Source organism: Nicotiana attenuata, unplaced genomic scaffold (assembly GCF_001879085.1).
Source record: "Nicotiana attenuata strain UT unplaced genomic scaffold, NIATTr2, whole genome shotgun sequence".
NCBI classification, from domain to species: Eukaryota; Viridiplantae; Streptophyta; class Magnoliopsida; order Solanales; family Solanaceae; genus Nicotiana; species Nicotiana attenuata.
Genome location: NW_017670238.1, coordinates 666,972 through 690,938, shown reverse-complemented (window position 1 = coordinate 690,938; position 23,967 = coordinate 666,972).

Below are 23,967 nucleotides of genomic sequence, written 5' to 3'. Positions count from 1 at the left end.
TTATCACTTGCCTACCAAAGTCCGACGGTTATGGTACTATTATGGTGGTCGTGGATAGATTTTCCAAATATGCCACCTTCATGCCCGCCTCACCAGGTTGCACTGCCAAGCTATTCTTTAAGAACGTGGTGAAGTATTGGGGCTTACCAAGGCATATTATCAGTGATCGAGACCCCCGTTTTATTGGAAACTTTTGGAGAGAGTTATTCGACATAATTGGCACGGAACTGCACTTTTCCACTAGTTTTCACCCACAGACAGATGGACAAACGAAACGACTCAATGCCTTACTAGAATGCTACTTGAGGCATTATGTAAGCGCGCATCAGAAAGATTGGGCAAGGCTCTTAGACATCGCCCAATTCTCTTATAATTTGCAGCGGAGTGAGCCTACGGGGCGGACACCATTTGAGCTAGTGTGATGACCTAAAAGGTCATCACTCGTTTTGAAAGTAAATTCTATGTTCCGAGGCCTTAAAACCTCTTTTTATCTCATCTCGATTTGCGTGCGCAGTCCGGCGCGTTTCCGAAAAGTTTTTATGTGAAAACTAAGTAAAATATAGAAATTTGCTTTTAAAATTGAACAAAGTTGACTTTGGTTAACATTCTTGGTAAACGGACCCGGACCCGTGATCCGACGGTCTCGTAGGGTCCGTAGTAAAATATGGGACTTGGGCGTATGCCCAGAATCGAATTCCGAGGTCCCAAGTCCGAGAAATGAATTTTTAAAGAAAATTATTTTCTGGAAAATATAGAGGTTTTTAGAAGTGAATTGATGCATTTTCTTGATGGTATCGGGCCCGTATCTTGGTTCCGGAGCCCGGTACAAGTTTGAAATAATAATTAAGTTGAGTCTGTAAAATTTGGTAAAGATCGGGATTGGTTTGGTATAAAATGGACCTTTAGTTGAGAAAATAGTAATTTTGATGTTCTTGAGTGATTTCATGAATTTGAGGTTTAATTCATAGATGTTGATGTTATTTTGATGGTTTGATCGCACGAGCAAGTCCGTATGATGTTTTTGGACTTGCGTGCATGTTTGGTTTGGAGCCCCGAGGGCTCGGGTGAGTTTTGGATAGGCCACTGAGTGAATTTGGACTTAGGGAAATGGCTGTTGCAGGTTCAGCTGTGTTGCAGGCTTTGATCTCGCAATTGCGAGGTCAGGCTTCGCAATTACGAGCCCAACAGGCTTGGCAATTGCGAGGGCTTGATTATTTGCGAAGAAAGCTTTGCCTGCCAGTGTTCGCAATTGCGAACCTCCCTTCGCAAATGCGAAGTCATTAGAAAATGCCAGTATCGCAATTGCGACTATTTGTTCGCAATTGCGAGGTTAGCAGAAGATGCCCAGGTTCGCAAATGTGAGGCCTTGTTCGTATTTGTGAGCTTCGCAATTGTGAAGCTCCTGTCGCAATTGCGACATCTGCGACCAGTTAATTGGGACTTAGGCGGATTTTTCTTCATTTTTCAAATCTTCTCAAAACCAAAACACTCTTGGGCGATTTTCTAAAGAAAAGTTCTTCTCCAAACCAATTGTAAGTCATTTCTAACTCATTTTCTTTAATCTATAACATCTTTTCACATGATTTCAATCCAAAATCAAGGGTTTTCATGGGGAAATTGGGTGTTTTGGGTAGAACTTAGGATTTTCAAATTTTGGGGATTTGGACCTCGATTGAGGTCCGATTTCAAAACAAATTATATATTTGGGTTCGTGGGTGAATGGGTAATCGGGTTTTGGTTCGAACCTCGAGTTTTGACCATGTGGGGCCGGGGTCGATTTTTGACTTTTTGGGAAAATCTTTAGAAAATCTATTTTCATGCATTAAAATTGATTCATTTAGCATTTATTGATATCGTTAAGTAAATTGTGGCTAGATACAAGCGAATTGGAAGTGGAATCGAGAGGTAAAGCGGTAGTTGAGGCTTGAATTGTGTTCGTGGCATTGAGGTAAGTGTTTGGTCTAACCTTAGCTTGAGGGATTAGGAGTTGTGTCTTATTTGCTATGTGTTAATTGTTGAGTACGAATTATAGGCATGGTGACGAGTATCTATACGTCAGTGTCAAGCATGCCCGTGAGTCTTATACTATGCTAAATGTGACTCCGTATCGTATTGTTCATGTTTTATATGATGATTTCTATTGTTGAACAAGGCTTGTGGAAGTATTATTGGTAATTGAATATGGTAGAGTGTTGGCTCAAGTTGTGAATTGAGTTGTGGAAGTATTATTGGTAATTGAACATTGTAGAGCGTTGGCTCAAGTTGTGAATTGAGTTGTGGAAGTATTATTGGTAATTGAACATTGTAGAGCGTTGGCTCAAGTTGTGAATTGAGTTGTGAAGTAATTGTGGAAAAGAGAAGAGGTTTATGATATTGTCTCCCTTGCCGGAATGTTATTGCTTTTGATATTATCTCCCTTGCCGGGATGTTATTACTCATGATATTGTTTCCCTTGCCGGGATATTGTTGTTATGCTATTGTTCCCTTGCCGAGATTCTATTGTGATTTTATTGATTCCCTTGCACGTATTGCTTTGTGATTGTTGTTTGGGTAAGGAAGAGTGTAAAAGCACGAAGGTTGATGTCGTGCATGATATTTGTGAGAGAGTGTTAATGCACGAAGGGTGATGCTGTGCCGATATTGTGAGGTTAAAGCACGAAGGGTGATGTCGTGCCGCACGATGTACAATGCCGTGCCATGATATGAGTGATAATGCACGAATAATTCCGTGCCATGATTATGTGAGGTAAAAGCACGAAGGGTGATGTCGTGCCGATTATATTGATTCGTATGGTGAGGACGAGAGTAAAAGCACGAAGGGTGATGCTGTGCACTTGTGTTTGATTTCCTGATTCTTGTTGATAATTGAGTTATGGTGTTCTTTACGTTTATTTATTGGTTTTCTGTTGTTACTTGATTTTCCCACAGCATGTTTTCCCCCTCCTATCTTTACCTGTAAATTTCTGCCTTTACTTTTCCGCTGTATATGATTTAACTGCACATGTTTATTTGGTAGTCTGGTCCTAGCCTCGTCACTACTTTGCCGAGGTTAGGCTAGGCACTTACCAGCACATGGGGTCAGTTGTGCTGATACTACACTCTGCACTGTGTGCAGATCCCGGTGCTGCAGCTTTTGGACCACAATGAGGTTGCTGCTTCCAGTCCATCAGGCGACCCGAGGTAGTCCTGCAAGCGTCCGCAGGCCTTGGCGTCTCCTTCTATGATTTTCTTTCTGTTTTTACTTATTCAGAGACAGATTCGTGTATTTCTATTTAGATTTTATTTGTAGTATTCGTAGATGGTCCGTGACATTGTGACACCAGATTCTGGGTAGAGTTGTACTTAGACTTCCGCAGTTTGTATTAACCTAAACTATCAAACTTCGTCTTCCGCATTATTTGTGTTATTATTATTTCCGCTGCTTTTGTTATGTTGTTTTGAAATTGTTAAGGGATTAAAAATAAAAATGGTTAAATAATTGGAGTAATTGGCTTGCCTAGCTTTCACTAGTAGGCGCTATCACGACTCCCGAGGGTGGGAAATCCGGGTCGTGACAGCTAGCCACAGACCAACAACCACAAACTCCACATTCCTTACCAGTCGCGTTCGAGGGAAAGAGTTTGGGGGCTTATCATATGGCCAAAGGATGGGAGGAGTAGCTTGACACTGCTAAGTCCTACTTGGATAAGGCAGCTAAGAAGATGAAGAGGTTTGCAGACCGTAAACGGCGTCCCACGAACTATAGAGTTGGGGACATGGTCATAGTGAAGTTTAACCCAAGACAGTTCAAGGCACTACGGGGCATGCATCAGAATTTGATTCGCAAGTATGAGGGGCTATTTAAGATCGTCGCCAAGGTAGGCAAGATCTCATACAAGCTTGACATGCCATCGTATCTTAAGATCTACCCTGCCTTCCATGCCAGCATGCTTAAGCCATATCATGAAGATAAGGATGATCCGAGTAGGGGCCAATCAAGTCGAGTGCCAATGACTATCACTGTCTCGCATGATCGGGAGATTGAGGCTATTATGGATTACCAGGCCAGGCGAAAACAAGGGCAAAAAGCCACCGCTATGTTCCTCGTCCATTGGAAAGGGCAATCACCGGAGGAGGCCACGTGGGAACGATATGAAGACTTGTAGCAATTCAAAGATAAGATCCGAGAGTTTATGCAGCAGCATTGCGCCGCGGTCGTCGCAATATTAGGTGGGGGAGAGTGTGATGACCCGCCACATCATCATGCCACATAGGCACCATTGGCATATAATAATGCCATGTGGAAGCTTACATATGAAGAAGGCTAGCATTTGTGAGAAGATTCTAGAGAAGTATGGACATTTCCTTAGGAAGAACCTAGATCCTTATGGATTTGCTAGGAAAGTCCTTGGAATCTCTAGGCTTGTAGAGAATTCTAGAGAAAGCCCTTATCTTGTAAATATTAAGGACTTGTGTAAAAATTATTATTTACACACTAGCCCCTAGGAGACTAGTATATAAAGGGGGCAATTCATTTGTAATTCATCAAGCAAACAATTCAAGTTCTCTCTTATACAAAGCTTACTTTAGCAATTCTCTTGTGTTCTTTCTACCATTCTCTTAGCGATCTTGAGTGTAGTAAGGCTGACTTGGCATAGCAAGAACGTGAGCAAGTTGTGCAAGATCATGAGCAAGTTGTCAAGTACCGCACGTGTACTTAGCTAACGACTAAGGACGTGACATTCCAAGTAATCCAACTGTGCAGACTGGACTAGGCAAGTCTATCGGCCAAGTGATCGGATCTCCTTTAGGAAAATTAACAGCAGGTGATAACATATAGGAGTAATATAAATTGATAATTTTTTGGCTTTAGATTATATTTGTTAAAGGCAGTCCAAAAAATTAACAATGTATTGCTAAATTCCAAAAATAAATCTATTCTCTCTTTCTGTAACCCCTTTCTACCTCTTTTTGTCATCTTCCTCTCCCTTTCTCTCCCCATATCTCTTCATCTCTCTCTCCTATCTCTCATGGTTAGAATTTTTCATCTATAATTAATTTGCAAGCACTCCTCGACAACAGGGTAAATGAGCTTGAATTTTTGGTTCTTGCAAGCAGTTCCCATAAATTATGTGTTATACATTGAAATATACAAAGAAAGTAAATAAAATGTGGTACAAATTTTTTTTTTCATATATATTTTTATATATGCAAAGAAGGAAAATGAAGTTATAATATATATTGTGTTATACACTGTGGTATGAAAACACCACAATTATTTTTATATTATACACTTGGATATAGAGACAACAATAAATTCTAAACAGTATTATTTATAATTTCATATTTTATATATACAAAGAAGGAAAATAAAGTTTTGATATATACAAAGAAGGAAAATAAAGTTGTGATATATAATTTGATATACATATAATTATTGTGATATATATTTATTAGCTACCAGATGTTAACAAATGAAAAATAGGTTAATTCTAACCAATTAATAGCTCTGAGTTGATACAGAGCACCAAATTCCCATTCCTTTATTTGTATCAACTTTTCTTTTGAGGCACCATAATACTAGTGAGCACGTGATTTTTTCCCTACGTGAAATACTCCTACAAATTAAAGAAATAGATTTTTTCCACTTGTTTGTAATTTTATAGGATTTTTGTAGGATTTTTTGTTAATTGTTTGCATTTCTGTGCATATTTACTTTTATTAAAATCATGAAAAAATACCAAAAAATATCATGCATTGCATTGAGATTTTGTTTTCATATTTTAGGATTAATCAGTGAATTAGTTGTTTTATTAAGATAAAAATCACAAAAAATTGGTCACTTTTACATTTTTAGCTATTAATTTTAGATTAGTAATTTTTCTTTTAATCTAGGGTCAACTAATTTTTATAAATATTATAGTTAGATAATTAGCTAAATTTTACAATTTAAATTAATTTAGGAATTTAATTTATGTTTTTAATTAATTAGAGAAAGAAAAAGAAAACAAAAAGAGAAAAGAATTTGAAGAGGGTTTTAATTTGGCCTTAAAATTGGGCCAGAGTTCAAATAGACCCAATTCCCACCAACCGGCCCAATCTACCAATCCTTACCCGGCCCGACCCAGCTCAATCCCTTCAAACCCAGTCCAGCCCACCCTAAACCAAACGACCCCGTTTCTGCTCCCTGTCATCACAACCGTTGGATCATTGAGATCCAACGGCTGGGAACTAACCTACCCACCCCTATAAAACTGTCCTAACGACACCCCCATACCCTTTCAAACCTCCCCCCATTTCCCCGTCTCCTTCTCTCTAACCCAAACCCTAGAGACCAGTCGCCCTAAATTTCTCCGCCGCCTCCGCCGTTGACCACCCACCGGAAATCGCCTCACGGCGATTCCGGTGCTCCAAACCACCCCAAAATTTAACCATGCGATCCTCATCTCCCCTCCTTTTCAAATCCTTCAACGGTTTCCCTTAAATTCCCACCGAACTCCTCTAATTTTAGATCTGAGAATCAAAAAGAAAATTTGTTCTTGCATGTTCCGATTTTCTGCAATCCTTTATGTTCGTGTAGTTCGAAACTCACCCCAAATGATTGTTAGAACAATCATTTGGGGTCAATTCCGAATTATTTCGAAGTCGAGCCAAATCTGCATCGGTTTTCCTTTTGTTTCCTCAATAGGTACATTTCTTATCTTCATTTTAGGTTTAATCTCCTTCTTCCTAGTGTTGTCCGCTATTTGTTGTTATTCCATCTTATTTGTTCATTTCTCTTTCATTTTTCTTACATTTTGACCTTGCTCTGTGGTTAATCTTTAGTTCAATGGTTAGTCATTAATTATTAGTTAATTTAGGTATTTAAAAGAATTGAATCAATTCCTTTAATAAGGCAGTAATTCAGCTAGGTTTCTTTTAGGGTAATTGTTGGTTTGCCGTGTCTTGGTTTGTTCAATTTGTTCAAACTTTTGTTTATTTAGAATCTCTCTTTGATTAATCAACCAATGGGTATCAGAGTTAACGTTAGTTAGTTTTAATCAGTTTTTCTAGGGTTCATTGACTTGGTTTGATTCATTCCTGATTAGTAAACTCTTAAGTACTTCAGTTTAATTAGTGTATGCCTAATTGCTTAATTAGCTTAGGTCAGTTTTTATTTTATTCAATGGTTTTGTTTCAACTGTTCCAGCCTTAATTGAAATTTGTGAGGGGTAAAAGAATGAAAGCAGTAACTTAAGAGGTCATTTGAGGGTTTGGATAAATAGGAAATTCAGATAAGGTAATTAGAGGCTTCTAGACCATGGGAAGCTGGCTCTATTTGGCAGTACAAACTGCTGAAGCCAATTAGAAATGGTCAGCTGTCCCATTTCTGTTAAAAAAGATGTTGTTAGGAGCTGTGTGAGGGAATAATTCTCATTTCTGTTTCTACAGCACATGGCACTCTTAGGGGCTATATATAGACCTTTCCTTCACTCTAAAAATCAGATCGAAAACCCTAAAAAGAACCAAAAAGTTCCTGCATTGCTTCAAGGAAAATTAGCTCGAATTGTTTTTGATCTCCTCCTTAGCAAGAATTTTGAAAGCTTTCATTGGGTTGATTTTCTGGGTTTGAATCTGGACTAAAGGAGCTGTGTGTGCTGTTTATTTTGTTGCCTTGCTCGCACCATTGCTTTGCTGATTCCTCACTCCATTTTGCTTTGGTTTGATATCCAGGTACCTTTCGAATCTTTGAATAGCCAAAGAAGTTGGAAGCATGTATTTAGTGGCTGTTTGTAATACGTTTTGGTTTATTTGAATGTCAGAATAAAGCATGTTCTGTTGTGATGAGAAGTTGATCACCTCATATGTTAGATCTTTAATTTCCTCGCATAGATTGTTTTTCCTTTGGTTCAATAGCTTGTTTAGGTATTAAGCATCTAGTGTTCTGTATTATTAATCATTTGTTGCTACATGTTTTGCTTCTGACATTATTGAAAAGGTTTAAATGTCTTGTTAGTACACTTGATCCTCATTAGGATGGGTTGAGGCAAATCTCAGATTTTTTTATGGTTAAGGCAGTTAGGAATTTAAATTTGGGTAGTTCATGAATGGGTTTGAATTATAGTTTTTCATGGCTAGTATCAGTTTGTTAATAATCAGATTCATGATTAATAAGTTCAGCTTCCTGATTTTTATTGATTTGTTTTTTTAAAAAAAACAATTGTTGGGTTACACTTGACTCAAAAGAACTGAAGCCTCGATTGGGCTTGACAACGGCCCAGATGAGGCAGCCTGGCCTAAATTCGACCTGGGGGTTTAATTATTATCCCTTTTTCATTATGGGCTCAAGTTCGAGCCTTGTGATGTTCAGTTTATTTTAATTCATTAAACCTCCTGCTTAGTGTAACAAACGTGAGTCTCTATATTGAAGGCACAATAGTGCAGAGTTGGGCCTGGCATTTGTTGGCCCCTTTGGGACTAAGTGACCGTCTACCCGAGCTTCATTTCTGGGCTCGATTTTGAGCCCAGTTTTCATTAAAATAATTATGGGCCTAAGGTCAGCCTTGATTTTGTTTAGATAATAAAGGGCCCAGCATCTCACTCTAGTTACAATGGCGTGGGGCTTGTCTGCTGGCCCATATCCTTTCAAGTAATCAAATGCCTAATATATTATCTCATGCATGCTTGTAATTAGTAGTATTAGATTGAATTTTAATTTAGATTAAACCCGAACATCCTTAGACCGCTTTAATTAAGTGTAATTCTTTAAAAATAGATTGAGGTGTGCCATCCATCATTATATCACCTATGGCCCTCACATATATATAACTTAGATATTAAAAAAATGAATGTTCGTAGCTTGCTTTAGGCACGTTTAATATATCGTCGTGATTGTGGACACGTTCGCGTGACATAATTACGATTTTAAAAACAAAATCGGAGTATGCGTTCGCGTAACTTCGACTAAACCTTCTTAATAATAACAAGCATTATTAATTGTGGACACGTTCGCGTGACATGATTTTGATGCGCCAAACAAATGGGTACACGTGCGCGTGACCCGTTTCAAGATAATTTCTTAATTAAAAAAGGACAAATACACATAGGTTCTAAAGTGAGTAATTAGACAATTTCATTAAGCCAAGTATGATCAAAGCGAACGTGCTAAAACCACGGAATTCGGGAATGCCTAACACCTTCTCCCGGGTTAATAGAATTCCTTACCCGGATTTCTGTGTTCGCAGACCATAAATAAGAGTCAACTTCCTCGATTCGGGATTTTAAACCGGTGACTTGGGACACCATAAATTATCCCAAGTGGCGACTATGAATTTGAATAAAGAATCCCGTTTCGATTGTCTCTTAAATTGGAAAAAACTCCCTTATACCCCTTTCGGGGTAGAAAAAGGAAGTGTGACAGCTCTGGCGACTCTGCTGGGGACAAGAACCCAGAATCTCTGGTTCAGGGTTCAAGAATTCGAGCTTGCTAATATGGTTTTTACTTGGCTTTGTTTATTGTTAATATTACTGTATTTTGTGAACCTAATGTGCTAATTGTTGTTTATTTGTCATTTCAATATTGCTTGAATTTTATTAAAATGCCTTCTTGCGCCACCCTTCTGAGTCTTCTAAAATATGGTGCACACGTACGCGTGGCCCACTTTTTGTTAGAAGTCATACCAATTAGAACAGGGCTTGGGTCAGCAACAAGGCCGGGTAGACTTTCGTGCTCCCGGTACGTTGCCCCCACCTCGGCTCGAGCTGTCCGCTTGGGTAAGCCCAGTCTAGAACACAACCCCAGGTTTAAACCTAGAATAACATAACCTCATACCGGATCCCTAGTAGGAACGTTTGTTTGCATCACGTGCATTTGACTTAGGGGACTCAACATAGGGGTTGGGTCCGTCTAGGACAGGTGTACCCAAAATAACAGACCATCTTGATGCATCGTACGTGCTATGTGAACATTTATTTGTTTTAGCCTGCATGCTGACCGGCTAGGAAAAGACAATTAGGGGAAAACCCAAGAGTGACGTAGAAAGGAAATAAACCCGATTCTGAAAATCCCGGTATTTGAAAATATCCCGAAACTCTGCCGATTTTTTTTTTTCAAAAAAGGAGGGGTTTGAAAAAAACAAAAAGAGAAGAGAAAAAATAGTCATTCCAAAACGAGTCATTCATGTTTTTTTAAATTATGTCAAAACTGCCCGAACTACGCAGGTCTGATTCTCACCGGATGTGGGATACGTAGCCAACCTACATAGGGTTCGGCCTCTTTTTGCAAAATTAACTAAATAAAATAAAGTGTAGATAGGTCTCTAATCAAAGAATAAGCCGACCCAGCTTCGGTTATGTCTTAAGCCGTTCTCGCCGAGATAGCCTTAGAATACTTTTCAGTTGTCGAAGGGCTATTTTCGTAGAGAACGAACGAGTCTGTCAGTGAGGGGTCATTTTTCTAAGTGTCTTCCCCCCGGCCTCAAAATTTACCTGGAATTGTGAAGGGGCCACATTTACGAAAACAACCACTTTCGTGTAGAAGGGGAAATGGTCATTTTTCTTTTTATTCATTCCTTTGGGAGTCAAGAACTGTTTCTGGAAAAGTCCACCAGAGTCAACCCTAACCTTAACCATTCACAGGTACCAAGATGAACACTGTCCAGAACCCGAAACTACTGGTCATAGAGTAGGCTCAGTTGTAGTTGCGTATGTGGTGGTATGATTTGGATGAAGATGGTCAGGATTGGGTGAAAGAGCAGTTGGGTGCCCTTACAGACATTTTGGAAATCAAACCACGGGAAGATTTAGTCAAGGCTTTGGTAACCTTTTGGGATCCTGTGCACAATGTCTTTCGTTTCTCGGATTTCGAGCTCACCCCTGCTCTGGAGGAAATAGCTGGATACATTCACTTTAGCCGGGATTTGAGAAAACAACAGCTGATATTCCCAAGGGCCCCATCTGTGCACAAATTCTTTGATCTTCTTAATATCAGCAAGCAAATGAAGAAGGCTCATGTGGACAAAGGATGCTGTTCCTTTCAATTTTTGTATTCCAGATTTGGGCATTCGGTCGGGTTCGAAACACACGAAAAGGGATTGAACAACAAGCAGGACAAGAGCATTTGGCAAATTCATCGTCGGTTCGCTTTCATAGTGGCGTTCTTGGGAATCATAGTCTTTTCGAATGCAGAAGGAACGATAGATACCCGCATGGCCAGAGTTGCACAAATCCTCACTACAAAGAAAGATCACACACTTGCTCCTTTAGTGCTGGCAGATATTTACCGGGCATTAACATTGTATAGATCCGGGGCTCAATTCTTTGAAGGCTGTAATGTTCTTCTACAAATGTGGTTGATCGAGCACCTCCGCCATCACCCCAAATTCATGAGCTATGGTTCAAGCAAAGATAACTTCATCAAGAGCTACGAGGAAAGGGTGAAAGACTACAACGCTCCAGAAGGGTTTGAAGCCTGGATCTCCCATCTGAAAACTCTAAAAGCAAGTCAGGCCGAGTGGACTATAGGATGGCTCCCGGTGACAGAAATCATACATATGACGGCTACAAAAGGCTACTTAATATTGATGGGTTTGAGGAGTGTCCAGCCATACGCACCACAGAGGGTCTTAAGGCAGTTAGGGAGATATCAGGTGGTGCTTGAAGATGAAGATCTAACCACCCAGGTCATTGAGCTCCATCCAGAGGCCACATTGCCCGAAGCTTTAGTCCAGCAGGATTGAACGGTTGCCAGTATCTGAAAAATGGCACCCAGCTACCAGATGTTGCAAAAGGGGAAGTGGATCTGGATTATGCAGTGTGGTTTGAAAGAAAGTCTTGTGCAAGTAACGAGCCAGAGCCCGAACCAGAGCCTGAGAGACCAGCAAAGAGACCGCATGTGCAGGCTTTTGATGACAAAGTCAGGGAAAGGTTGGCCTGGGGGGACAAGGAGAAAAAGTATCAAGCCACCATTCACACTCTGGAAAAGAAATTGAGAAACGTTGAGTTCAATAATGACCTACAAATGCAAGAAGCCGAAGGAGAAAGAAGGAGGTTGGTCCAGGAAAATGAAGCCCTATGAGCTCAAATTCAGAGAATGAAGATCGCCGCTGAAAATCCGGCCAGAAGCAGACAAGATGAGAAGCTCATAAACAGTCTTAGGCGAAACGTGTGTGATTACGGGGCTGACTTGGAAAAGGCCGAAGAGGAATTGGCTAAGACCCGAGCAAGGTTGGCACAGAATGCAGAAGGGCGGGCTAAGTTTGTTCAACGGCTGAAGGAAAGATATGACAAAGAGGTCACGGTGCTAAAGAAGAAGCTGACTACCCTAGAAAATGAGATGGCCCAGCAAGCGAAGAACTTCAAGGCGGAAAGGGAACACTACTATGCCTTGATGTCGCAGTTAGAAAAGGACCTGCAACAGTTGAAAGAGCAAAATCATACGGCCACACAGGTTCTGGAGGCAAGATCTCAGCAGATTGGACGTTTGCTACAAGAGAAGGGTGTCATCAGGGAGAGAGTTAGAAGGATTGTTGACTATATTGTGATGAAGTGCAACGAATGCGAGGACATGACTAGGTCCATATTCTTCGCTGCAGTTATGATTTTTGTCCATCAGATAATGGATGACTTATATCGCCTTCAAGAAGATATGGCGCATAGGCCCGCGGCGAGACCGACTGATGTCCCGCAGGCCCCCGGAGCAGTAGTTGAGGCACTTATGTATTTCTGATTTTATTTTTCGAGTTTGTATTTTCAGTTTCTTTTGGAGTTTGTTAGTCCACTTTCGAGTCTGTATTGCAGTTTCTTTTGGAGTCTGTTAGTTTTTATGTTTAAATCTGTGGGACGGAGTCGTTGTAGTAGAGGAAAAATCAGAATGTTTTTATTTTATGAAAAATTTGAAAACCCAAAATGTGTCTTTCTTTTATTTTTGCACTTATCTCCTGAACTACGTAATGATCTGATTCATGCAGCGTCATGATACGTAGGCAATCCCCATAGGATTCGATCATAACCCTAAAATAAGAAAAATGAAAAAATAGAGAAGAAAGAAAAAGAAAAGAGAGAGAGAAAATAAAAGAGAAGGAAATTTGAGTGAAACGAAATAATAGCAAAACGAGAGAGCAAAAACAAGTGCAAAATAAAAGGGAAGCGACAAGAACCCAGTGGGGAAAATCAATAGTGACTAAAGAAAAGCATGAGTGAAAAGGAAAAGAAAAGAGAGAAGAGAAAGTGCAAAGTGAAAGAGTTAGTTAAGGCCGGGATGAAGCATGCAACTGTTCAAATACATAATAGAAGCAGTTAACTGTTCAGGTACATTGCATCCCAAACGTATGGTCGCCTATCTGTTAAATCTTAAACACTAACAAGTTTGCTGTTGTCATTGAGAACAGGAAGGTGGTTAGTTTGTTTGGCATTCTGGCAACCCACCCATACAACACCCGGTCTAAACATAAGGCAACCATGACTAGTAAGGAATTGGACATAGGTGTTGTTGATCTGTCAGGGGGGATTGTGGAATCGGAATTTGAGTTGAAAGAAGAGGCCCGAAGGTTGAAACACCAGATAATAGAGATGTACCAGGCTTGGATTAGTGGGCATCATCTACCCTCATTCCCCACTAACTACATTGAAAATCTTGCTTCCGTCCCACTACCATCACAATCCCAGATTCCCATTGCTGCTGATCTCTCCCCACAACACGCCCCAGGCTTTACTCACAACTACCCTGGCACCTTGCCCCAGCCTTTTCATGCTCCACCAGCCAATACAACTTCATATCGTGCATCATTAACTACTCCCGTTTTGCAGCTCCTCCATATGCCACCATCCCTCTATCTTCTAGTGGAACCTTGTTCAAAGTTCCTGATGCCCAATACTATGCTACAGAACCAACTTTCAAGATCTCGGATCCATACTGTTGCACTCCTCATTTTGGGCCTCCCGTTAAAATTGAAAAACCCACAAAGATTGTGGAGCAAGATGAGGTATTTAGAAAACGTGTACTATTTGCAAAAGGGTCTTCGAACGGTGTCGGGGCAAGTCGGAAAAAGCCAAAGTTGGTGGTACCAGGGATCCCAAGCAAGCCTATTATAGTTGTGAAAGGGTTTCCCATTACCCCTGTTGTTATTAAACCAGTGACTCAGTTGCCAGCGGTTGAGACAAAGGATGTCCCGTGGAACTACAAACGAGCAATAATGACACACAAGGGAAAAGAAGTGGAGGAAGAATTTGTTGAGATCGGAGGACCGACTCATTTCGGGGGATGTTTTACCTCCGAAGAATTGAGGAAGGCCAAGCTCTCCAAGTATAGCCAAATGCCAGTGAAGAAACCGGTTACCGAGGAAGAGGTCGAAGAGTTCTTGAAAAGGATGAAAGTGCAAGACTATTCCATTGTTGAACAATTAAGGAAAACTCCAGCTAATATTTCTCTGTTATCTTTGTTGATACATTCGGATGAACACCGCAGGGCCATAATGAAGATTCTAAACGAGGCACATGTTCCTGATAAGATCACAGTGAATCAATAGGACCACTTTTGCAGACGATGAGCTTCCTATAGAGGGTACGAAACACAATCGAGCTCTTTATATCACGGTGAAATGCGAAAATTATTTTATCACAAGGGTGTTGGTTGATAATGGCTCCAGTGCAAATATTTGTCCTCTGTCCACTTTGCAAAAGTTGAAGATCGGCACTGAAAGAATCCACATGGACAGTGCATGTGTTCGAGGCTTTGATGGGGAAGGAAAAGATTCTGCTGGAGATATAATGCTTGAATTGGTGATAGGGCCAGTTGGTTTCAGTGTGAAATTTCAAGTTCTAGACGTGGTTGCCTCCTATAATTTGTTACTGGGTAGGCCTTGGATACATGCGGCTAAGGCAGTGCCATCTTCTCTACATCAAATGGTAAAATTTGAGTGGGACAAACAAGAAATAACTGTGCATGGTGAGGAGGATTTATCTCTTTATGAAGATTCATCTGTTCCATTTGTTGAGGCTGGAGATGATAAAGGACCTTTAGTTTATCAAACTTTCGAAACAATGTCCGTCGAAAAGATTCCTGAAGGAAAATACATTCCAAGGCCGAGGCTATCACCTTCAATTTTCATGGTAACTAACGAGATGTTGAAGTATGGTTTTGTGCCGGGTAAGGCTCTGGGCACATCTTTGCAAGGTATCGTGCAGCCAGTATCTCTACGTGAAAATCTGGGTACATTTGTTCTGGGGTTCAAGCCTACAGGGGATGATGTGAAGAAGGCTAAAAAGTTGAAAAAGAAAGCATGGTCGCTCCCTAAGCCTATCCCATGCCTCTCCAGGTCTTTCGTCAAGTCAGGGGTAGTAAAGCGTCCGGTGTCAGCAGTTCCAAAGCCTGTGGTTGACTTTAATGAAGATGTCGATCAAAATGTCCCAAAATCTATTTGATGGGGTCGATATGGTTGAAATTGGAGAAGGTTCTAGTGATGAAGAAGTGCATTTTGTTGGGCCGAATGTGCAGCTTAGCAATTGGGAAGCCGCTCCTCTCCCCACCCGGGAGGATTTTTGGTAGTTTGCTTTGTTTTTCTTTCTGTTATCTGGACTATTCAAAGGGTTGTAACCCAGATTTCACTTCTTCTTGTTTTGATGGTCAAACCCTTTCTATTCTTCTATTTTCGGTGGAATCCAATTTTTCTTCTTTTATTGTTATTCCTAATATATGTTTCAATTTGTTTTCCTTTATACAGTTCTTGTTATGCTGGTTCTAATGACATGACATGCATGCGGAGTTTTTAGCCAGATCTTGAAAGCCAATCTAATCATGGGATAATGAAACATAGTTTTGAATATGATAAAAGATGCGTTTGAGGAAACAAATAAAGATTCACGCATTTTGAGATAACCTGAAGCTTGAATTGAGTGAAACTGAGGCAGTTATTATGCGAAATCAAGAGGTTGATAAGAGCGTACATCAGAGAAATGTCTCCCAAACAGTTTGAGGTAGATCAGTTAGTGTTAAAATGCATTCTTCCACGTCAAGCTGAGGCTAAAGGCAAGTTTTCCCCAAACTGGCAGGGGCTGTTCATTGTAACGGGAGTGTTGCCCAATGGTGATTTGTATTTAACAGATATAGAAGGCAAATGTGTAGAAATGGCTGTGAATTCTGATGCACTCAAGAGATATTGTTATGATTTCTTTGGTTCGTCTTCAAATTGTGTTGTTTGTATTTGGCATGTTTTGAAGATTGGAATGACGAAGGCATTTTATTCTGCTATCTAAACACTTTATCCTTTGTTACCCCTTTTGAGCCTTATTTATTTTCTTTCATACCCCTCTTTTGAAATCAGAAGCAGAGTTCAGAAATACAGATACAGAAAATATAAATAAAGAAGAGAAAAGAGGAAAAAGAGAAAAGAAAAAGAGAAAGAAAAATGAAAAAAAAGTAAAGCAAAGAAAGAAAAGAAAAGAAAAAGAAAAGAAAAGAAAAGAAAAGAAAAAAGAAAAGAAAAAGAGGAAGTAACAAAAACAAAGCAATTCCTATGTCATGAACTACGTTCGACCTGATTCCTTTTAAGGATACGTAGGCAGCCTCACGGTTCGGTCCCATCAAAATAAAATTCAAAATTCCCCAGGCAAAGAAACTGGGGCAGAAGTTGTGGTTCGTAAAAGATCTGATTCCAAAAGTTGTAATTTTGAACCCTTTCATTTTAAGCTGTTTTGAGCCTTTATGATATCCTTTCTTTCTAACCCTATCCAAAAGCCTACATTACGGTCCAAAGAAAGACCTTCCGATCAATCTTTGAGGAATGCCAAGTCAGGCGAGATAGAGGTATGATTCGCATCATGGGCAACACTCCGTTCTACACAAGGGAAGTAAATAAATGAGAGAGTCCTATTGGTGAAAACCCTCACGGGCACCGTAGAGCGATGGAAAGCTGAGAGAAATCAAAATGAGAGAGTCTTATTGGTGAAAACCCTCACGGGCACCTTAAGGCGATGATGAGTTGAGAGATGAACAAATGAGAGAGGTTTGTTGGTGAAAACCCTTCAGGGCGCCACAAGCCGAATAAGGTTAGTGACTTCGCAGAGAGATTGGATTATGGGTACCCCGGGCATAATGTATGAAGACTGAAAGGTGATTGGTTGAATGGACTATGTTGATTAATCTGAAATGCATGTCATGATCATTGGTGCCAGCTGCCTCACTCAGATAAGTCTCTTTTCCTTTTCTTCCTCAAACAGTCATCTTGTTTCCTAATTCTCGAAAGCACTGCATTTCATTCTCTTTTGGGTCTACTTCTCTAAGTCTTTTCCAATGTTGGCCTTGTTAAGCAAGCAAGAAAGTATTTCAAAGCTTATTACCAACTTTCAAATTGCACAAAGCAAAGTGCGGCCAAAGCATACCAGAAATAGCATGATTTAAAATGAGAAATAAGGTGTCAGTGGGAGTTCAAGTGGTTAAGTGTTTTCGTGAACTTTGAGGAGGTATAGAGGTTCAAATTGGAAGGACAGAAATGCAAAACAGTAGAATGAGTGTGAGGCACTCGGGTCATTCAGGATTCTTTGGTTAAGGATCGATCAGAAGGTCGAACAATTCTTTGCTAGCCCCAGGCAGCTAATTGGAACAAAGCATGGCGGTGGAAATGCCACCTTCAGCAAGAATGCCGCAAACTAACCACCACATTTTCAAACTGATAAGATTTTTCTTTGATTGAAACAGGGGCAGGAAATTTCGATTGTTCTGGAAGAACCCTCCGGGAGGAAAGCATGTGCCAAACAGGTTCGGTCGTAAACTTTCACGACCCTCCTGGATAATGGAATGCAGTTTTAAGTTTTCAAGGCCCTCCAGGATAATGGGATTTAGCTTTCAAATTCTTATAGCTCTTTTGGATAACAGGATTCGATTAACACTAACAGATGTTCCCAGTACCAAACTGGGGCAGAAAAGTTTCTTTTGTTTTGTCTGTTTTGTTGTAGTGGCAGACGCCCACCTGGAAAGCAAGAGAATACAGTTCAAGTTTTGGCAATCAGGCGCCCACCTGGAAAACAAGGGAATACAGTTCAAGTTTTGGCAAGCAGGCGCCCACCTGGAAAACAAGGGAATACATTTCAAGTTTCAGCATCAGGCGCCCACCTGGAAAACAAGGGAATACAGTTCAAGTAGCATCAGGCGCCCACCTGGATAACAAGGGAATACATTTCAAGTTTCAGCATCAGGCGCCCACCTGGATAACAAGGGAATACATTTCAAGTTTCAGCATCAGGCGCCCACCTGGATAATAAGGGAATACATTTCAAGTTTCAGCATCAGGCGCCCACCTGGATAACAAGGGAATTCATTTCAAGTTTCAGCATCAGGCGCCCACCTGAAAAATAAGGGAATCCATTTTGAAGTATTCAGCATCAGGAGCCACCTGGAAAATAAGGGAATTCACTTCAGAATTCAATTCGGGTTAGCAACAACAGAAGCTTGCCTCGAGAGTGCGAGTCAACAGTTCAAGATGCACGATAGAACTGCAGAAGTTTCAAGATCAAGTTTGAAGATATATAGATAGGATTCTTGTAACTCATAGATTAATCTAGCTTCTTTTCATTTTGTCCCGGTGTAATAAGGAGTTCAGCAAGCAGTAGCAGCAGCAGCAACAGTGAAATCACAGCTTCCCGGTAGTCCCAGCTACCAAAATTTCCAGAACTACACCGACCTGATTCCTTTATAGCCAAGGATATGTAGGCAACCTCGGAAGCAAGGTTCGGTCAGATCTTTCAAAAATGCTTCCCACGGAGTATCCGAACGGGCAAAAATCACTCGTATTCGCTCACTTTATCTTTGCCCGAAAACTCTTCGTGTTTCCGAGCAAAGAGGGGCAGCTGTGAGCACGTAATTTTTGCCCTATGTGAAATACTCCTACAAATTAAAGAAATAGATTTTTTCCACTTGTTTGCAATTTTATAGGATTTTTGTAGGATTTTTTGTTAATTGTTTGCATTTCTGTGCATGTTTACTTTTATTAAAATCATGAAAAAATACCATGCATTGCATTGAGATTTTGTTTACATATTTTAGGATTAATCAGTGAATTAGTTGTTTTATTAAGATAAAAATCACAAAAAATTGGTCACTTTTATATTTTTAGATTAGTAATTTTTCTCATTTAATCTAGGGTCAACTAATTTTTATAAATATTATAGTTAGATAATTAGCTTAATTTTATAATTTAAATTAATTTAGGAATTTAATTTATGTTTTTAATTAATTAGAGAAAGAAAAAGAAAACAAAAAGAGAAAAGAATTTGAAGAGGGTTTTAATTTGGCCTTAAAATTGGGCCAGAGTTCAAATTGACCCAATTCCCACCAACCAGCTCAATCTACCAATCCCTTACCCGGTCCGACCCAGCCCAATCCCTTCAAACCCAATCCAGCCCCACCCTAAACCAAACGACCCCGTTTCTGCTCCCTGTCATCACAACCGTTGGATCATTGAGATCCAACGGCTCGGAACTAACCTACCCACCCCTATAAAACTGTCCTAACGACACCCCCATACCCTTTTAGACACCCCCCCCCCATTTCCCCGTCTCCTTCTCTCTAACCCAAACCCTAGAGACCAGCCGCCCTAAATTTCTCCGCCGCCTCCGCCGTTGACCACCTACCGAAAATCGCCTCACGGCAGTTCCGTTGCTCCAAACCACCCCAAAATTTAACCATGCGATCCTCATCTCCCCTCCTTTCCAAATCCTTCAACGGTTTCCCTTAAATCCCCACCGAACTCCTCCAATTTCAGATCTGAGAATCAAAAAGAAAATTTGTTCTTGCATGTTCCGGCTTTCTGCAATCCTTTATGTTCGTGTAGTTCGAAACTCACCCCAAATGGATTGTTCTTGACAAGAACAATTATTTGGCGTCAATTCCGAATTATTTCGAAGTCGAGCCAAATCTGCATCAGTTTCCATTTTATTTCCTCAATAGGTACATTTCTTGTCTTCATTTTAGGTTTAATCTCCTTCTTCCTAGTGTTGTCCGCTATTTGTTGTTATTCCATCTTATTTGTTCATTTATCTTTCATTTTTCTTAAATTTTGACCTTGCTCTGTGGTTAATCTTTAGTTCAATGGTTAGTCATTAATTATTGTTAATTTAGGTATTTAAAAGAATTGAATCGATTCCTTTAATAAGGCACTAACTCAGCTAGGTTTCTTTTAGGGTAATTGTTGGTTTGCCGTGTCTTGGTTTGTTCAATTTGTTCAAATTTTTGTTTATTTAGAATCTCTCTTTGATTAATCAACCAATGGGTATCAGTCATAACATTAGTTAATTTAATCAGTTTTTCTAGGGTTCATTGACTTGGTTTGATTCATGCCTGATTAGTAAACTCTTAAATAGTTCAGTTTAATTAGTGTATGCCTAATTGCTTAATTAGCTTAGGTCAGTTTTTATTTTATTCGATGGTTTTGTTTCAACTGTTTCAGCCTTAATTGAAATTTGTGAGGGATAAAAGAATGAAAGCAGTAACTTAAGGGGTCATTTGAGGGTTGGATAAATAGGAAATTCAGATAAGGTAATTATAGGCTTTTAGAACATGGGCAGCTGGCTCTATATGGCAGTACAAACTGCTGAAGCCAATTAAAAATGGCCAGCTGTCCCATTTCTGTTAAAAAAGATGCTGTTAGGAGCTGTGTGAGGGAATAATTTCCATTTCTATTTCTACAGCACATGGCACTCTTAGGGGCTATATATAGACCTTTCCTTCACTCTAAAGATCAGATCGAAAACCCTAAAAAGAACCAAAAAGTTCCTGCATTGCTTCATGGAAAATTAGCTCGAATTGTTTTTGATCTCCTCCTTAGCAAGAATTTTGAAAGCTTTCATTGGGTTGATTTTCTGGGTTTGAATCTGGACTAAAGGAGCTATGTTTGCTGTTTATTTTGCTGCCTTGCTCGCACCATTGCTTTGCTGAAATCCTCACTCCATTTTGCTTTGTTTTGATATCCAGGTACCTTTCGAATCTTTAAATAGCCAAAGAAGTTGGAAGCATGTATTTAGTGGCTGTTTGTAATATGTTTTGGTTTATTTGAATGTCAGAATAAAGCATGTTCTGTTGTGATGAGAAGTTGATCACCTCATATGTTAGATCTTTGATTTCCTCGCATAGATAGTTTTTCCTTTGGTTCAATAGCTTGTTTAGGTATTAAGCATCTAGTGTTCTATATTATTAATCATTTGTTGCTACATGTGTTGCTTCTGACATTATTGAAAAGGTTTAAATGTCTTGTTAGTACACTTGATCCTCATTAGAATGGGTTGCGGCAAATCTCAGATTTTTTCGTGGTTAAGGCAGTTAGGAATTTAAATTTGGGTAGTTCATGAATGGGTTCGAATTATAGTTTTTCATGGCTACTCTCAGTTTGTTAATAATCAGATTCATGGTTATTAAGTTCAGCTTCCTGATTTTTATTGATTTGTTTTTTAAAAAAAAAACTGTTGGGTTACACTTAACTCGAAAGAACTGAAGCCTCGATTGGGCTTGACAACGGCCCAGATGAGGCAGCCTGGCCTAAATTCGACCTGGGGGTTTGATTATTATCCCTTTCTCATTATGGGCTCAAGTTCGAGCCTTGTGATGTTCAGTATTTTTTAATTCATTAAACCTCCTGCTTAGTGTAACAAACGTGGGTCTCTATATTGAAGGCACAATAGTGCAGAGTTGGGCCTGGCATTTGTTGGCCCCTTTGGGGCTAAGTGATCGTCTGCCCTGGCTTCATTTCTGGGCTCGATTTTGAGCCCAGTTTTCTTTAAAATAATTATGGGCCTAAGGTCAGCCTTGATTTTGTTTAGATAATAAAGGGCCCAGCATCTCACTCTAGTTACAATAGCGTGGGGCTTGTCTGCTGGCCTATATCCTTTCAAGTAATCAAATGCCTAATATATTATCTCATGCATGCTTGTAATTAGTAGTATTAGATTGAATTATAATTTAGATTAAACCCGAACATCCTTAGACCGCTTTAATTAAGTATAATTCTTTAAAAATAGATTGAGGTGTGCCATCCATCATTGAATCACCTATGACCCTCACATATATTATAACTTAGATATTAAAAAAATGAATGTTCGTAGCTTGCTTTAGGCACGTTTAATATATCGTCGTGATTGTGGACACGTTCGCGTGACATAATTACGATTTTAAAAACAAAATCGCAGTATGCGTTCGCGCAACTTCGACTAAACCTTCTTAATAATAACAAGCTTTATTAATTGTGGACACGTTCGCGTGACATGATTTTGACGCGCCAAACAAATGGGTACACGTGCGCGTGACCCGTTTCAAGATAATTTCTTAATTAAAATAGGGCAAATACACATAGGTTCTAAAGTGAATAATTAGACAATTTGATTAAGCCAAGTATGATCAAAGCGACCGTGCTAAAACCACGGAACCCGGGAATGCCTAATACCTTCTCCCGGGTTAACAGAATTCCTTACCCGGATTTCTGTGTTCGCAGACCATAAATAAGAGTCAACTTCCTCGATTCGGGATTTTAAAACCGGTAACTTGGGACACCATAAATTATCCCAAGTGGCGACTCTGAATTTGAATAAATAATCTCGTTTCAATTGTCACTTAAATTGGAAAAAACTCCCTTATACCCCTTTCGGGGTAGAAAAAGGAGGTGTGACAATACCTATACAAGATCATCTAATTCGCGCTCTAAAGACAGCTTTGTGAGGTATAGATCTTGTTCTTTACACATAATTTTTTTATATAAAAAAGGTTCAACTGAGAAGCCGTAATTAAATGTTAAAACATAAATGGATCTGAATTCTTAGAAGTATGATTAAATTATAAATTCTTATTTACTGAATTGAATTGCCGTCTTGGAGACAAGCTATCAAACTAATTAATTGCATAATATTCCCAAGAGTAAGGAATTACGATCAAAAGTAAAGTCCTACTCGTTTCAATTGAAAAAAAAGGACCACAAAGTGAGGCAGTCCTTTAATTTCTCAAAGTTTTCAATTATATTACAAACTGGATAGTACATTATCATTGTATTTAATTATACAGTTGAACATTTGGAAAGGAAGTCTTCGCCGAAGCAGTAGCCACAGAAGCAGAGCAACAAGGAAAATTGCCAAATTGGCCTCAGGCGTTCCAAATGCATGAGTTCCAATATTATATATGTCATAGATTTGATGATCACATTTTTTCCGCATATAGAAAGAAAGAGAAGGCAAATGAATGAAGTGGAGCGAGGGGATGTTTAGTTAAATTTCATTATTATGATTTTTTGAATAATAAAAATTATTTATTGAATCACCGTTTTTTTTTTCCGTTATACCAATCAAATCCATTAGAAAGATGAGAGATTAACAAAATTAAAATTAAGTGGACCTTACCTATTGAATCATGACTGTATTTGTTAGAGAAATTTTCAGAAATCACTATCGTTTAGTGGTTATTAACTTGTTATAGCTACCATTTACTTAATTACTTCATATAGCTGTTGTTATGGAATGTATTCGATGTAATCACGCTACTGTATTCACGAATATAGTAGCAAAACTCGACGAAAAAACAGGGCATGCAAGCTATCATCCGCTGTATTCATATGTATTTGTGAGATGTATTCATGAATACAGCGTAAAAATAGGCCTCTCCAACTGTTTAAAAACGAAAAGTGAATCAATTAACGTGATAGACTCCTAATATAACTCAACAAACTCAATTATAACACGCAAAATTATTAATACAATTAAGGAAAAGATTTCTCAGACGAAAAACACCCAAAAAATAGTGCAATATTCAGAGATTTAGTTCATCCTTTTTTTCATGGTATATATTACAACTTCTTCACCAATTTGTTGTATCCAACCGTATGGATATGTATTCTGGCTAGTTGTATAACGTATTCATGGTAGAATTTTAAAAAATACAGCATGTATAATGTTGTATTCATAATATATGCTTTCCTTCATGCTATGTTTCTCTAACAAAATCTTAATACATTTAAATAAATCTAAAAGTCACTATCTACAATC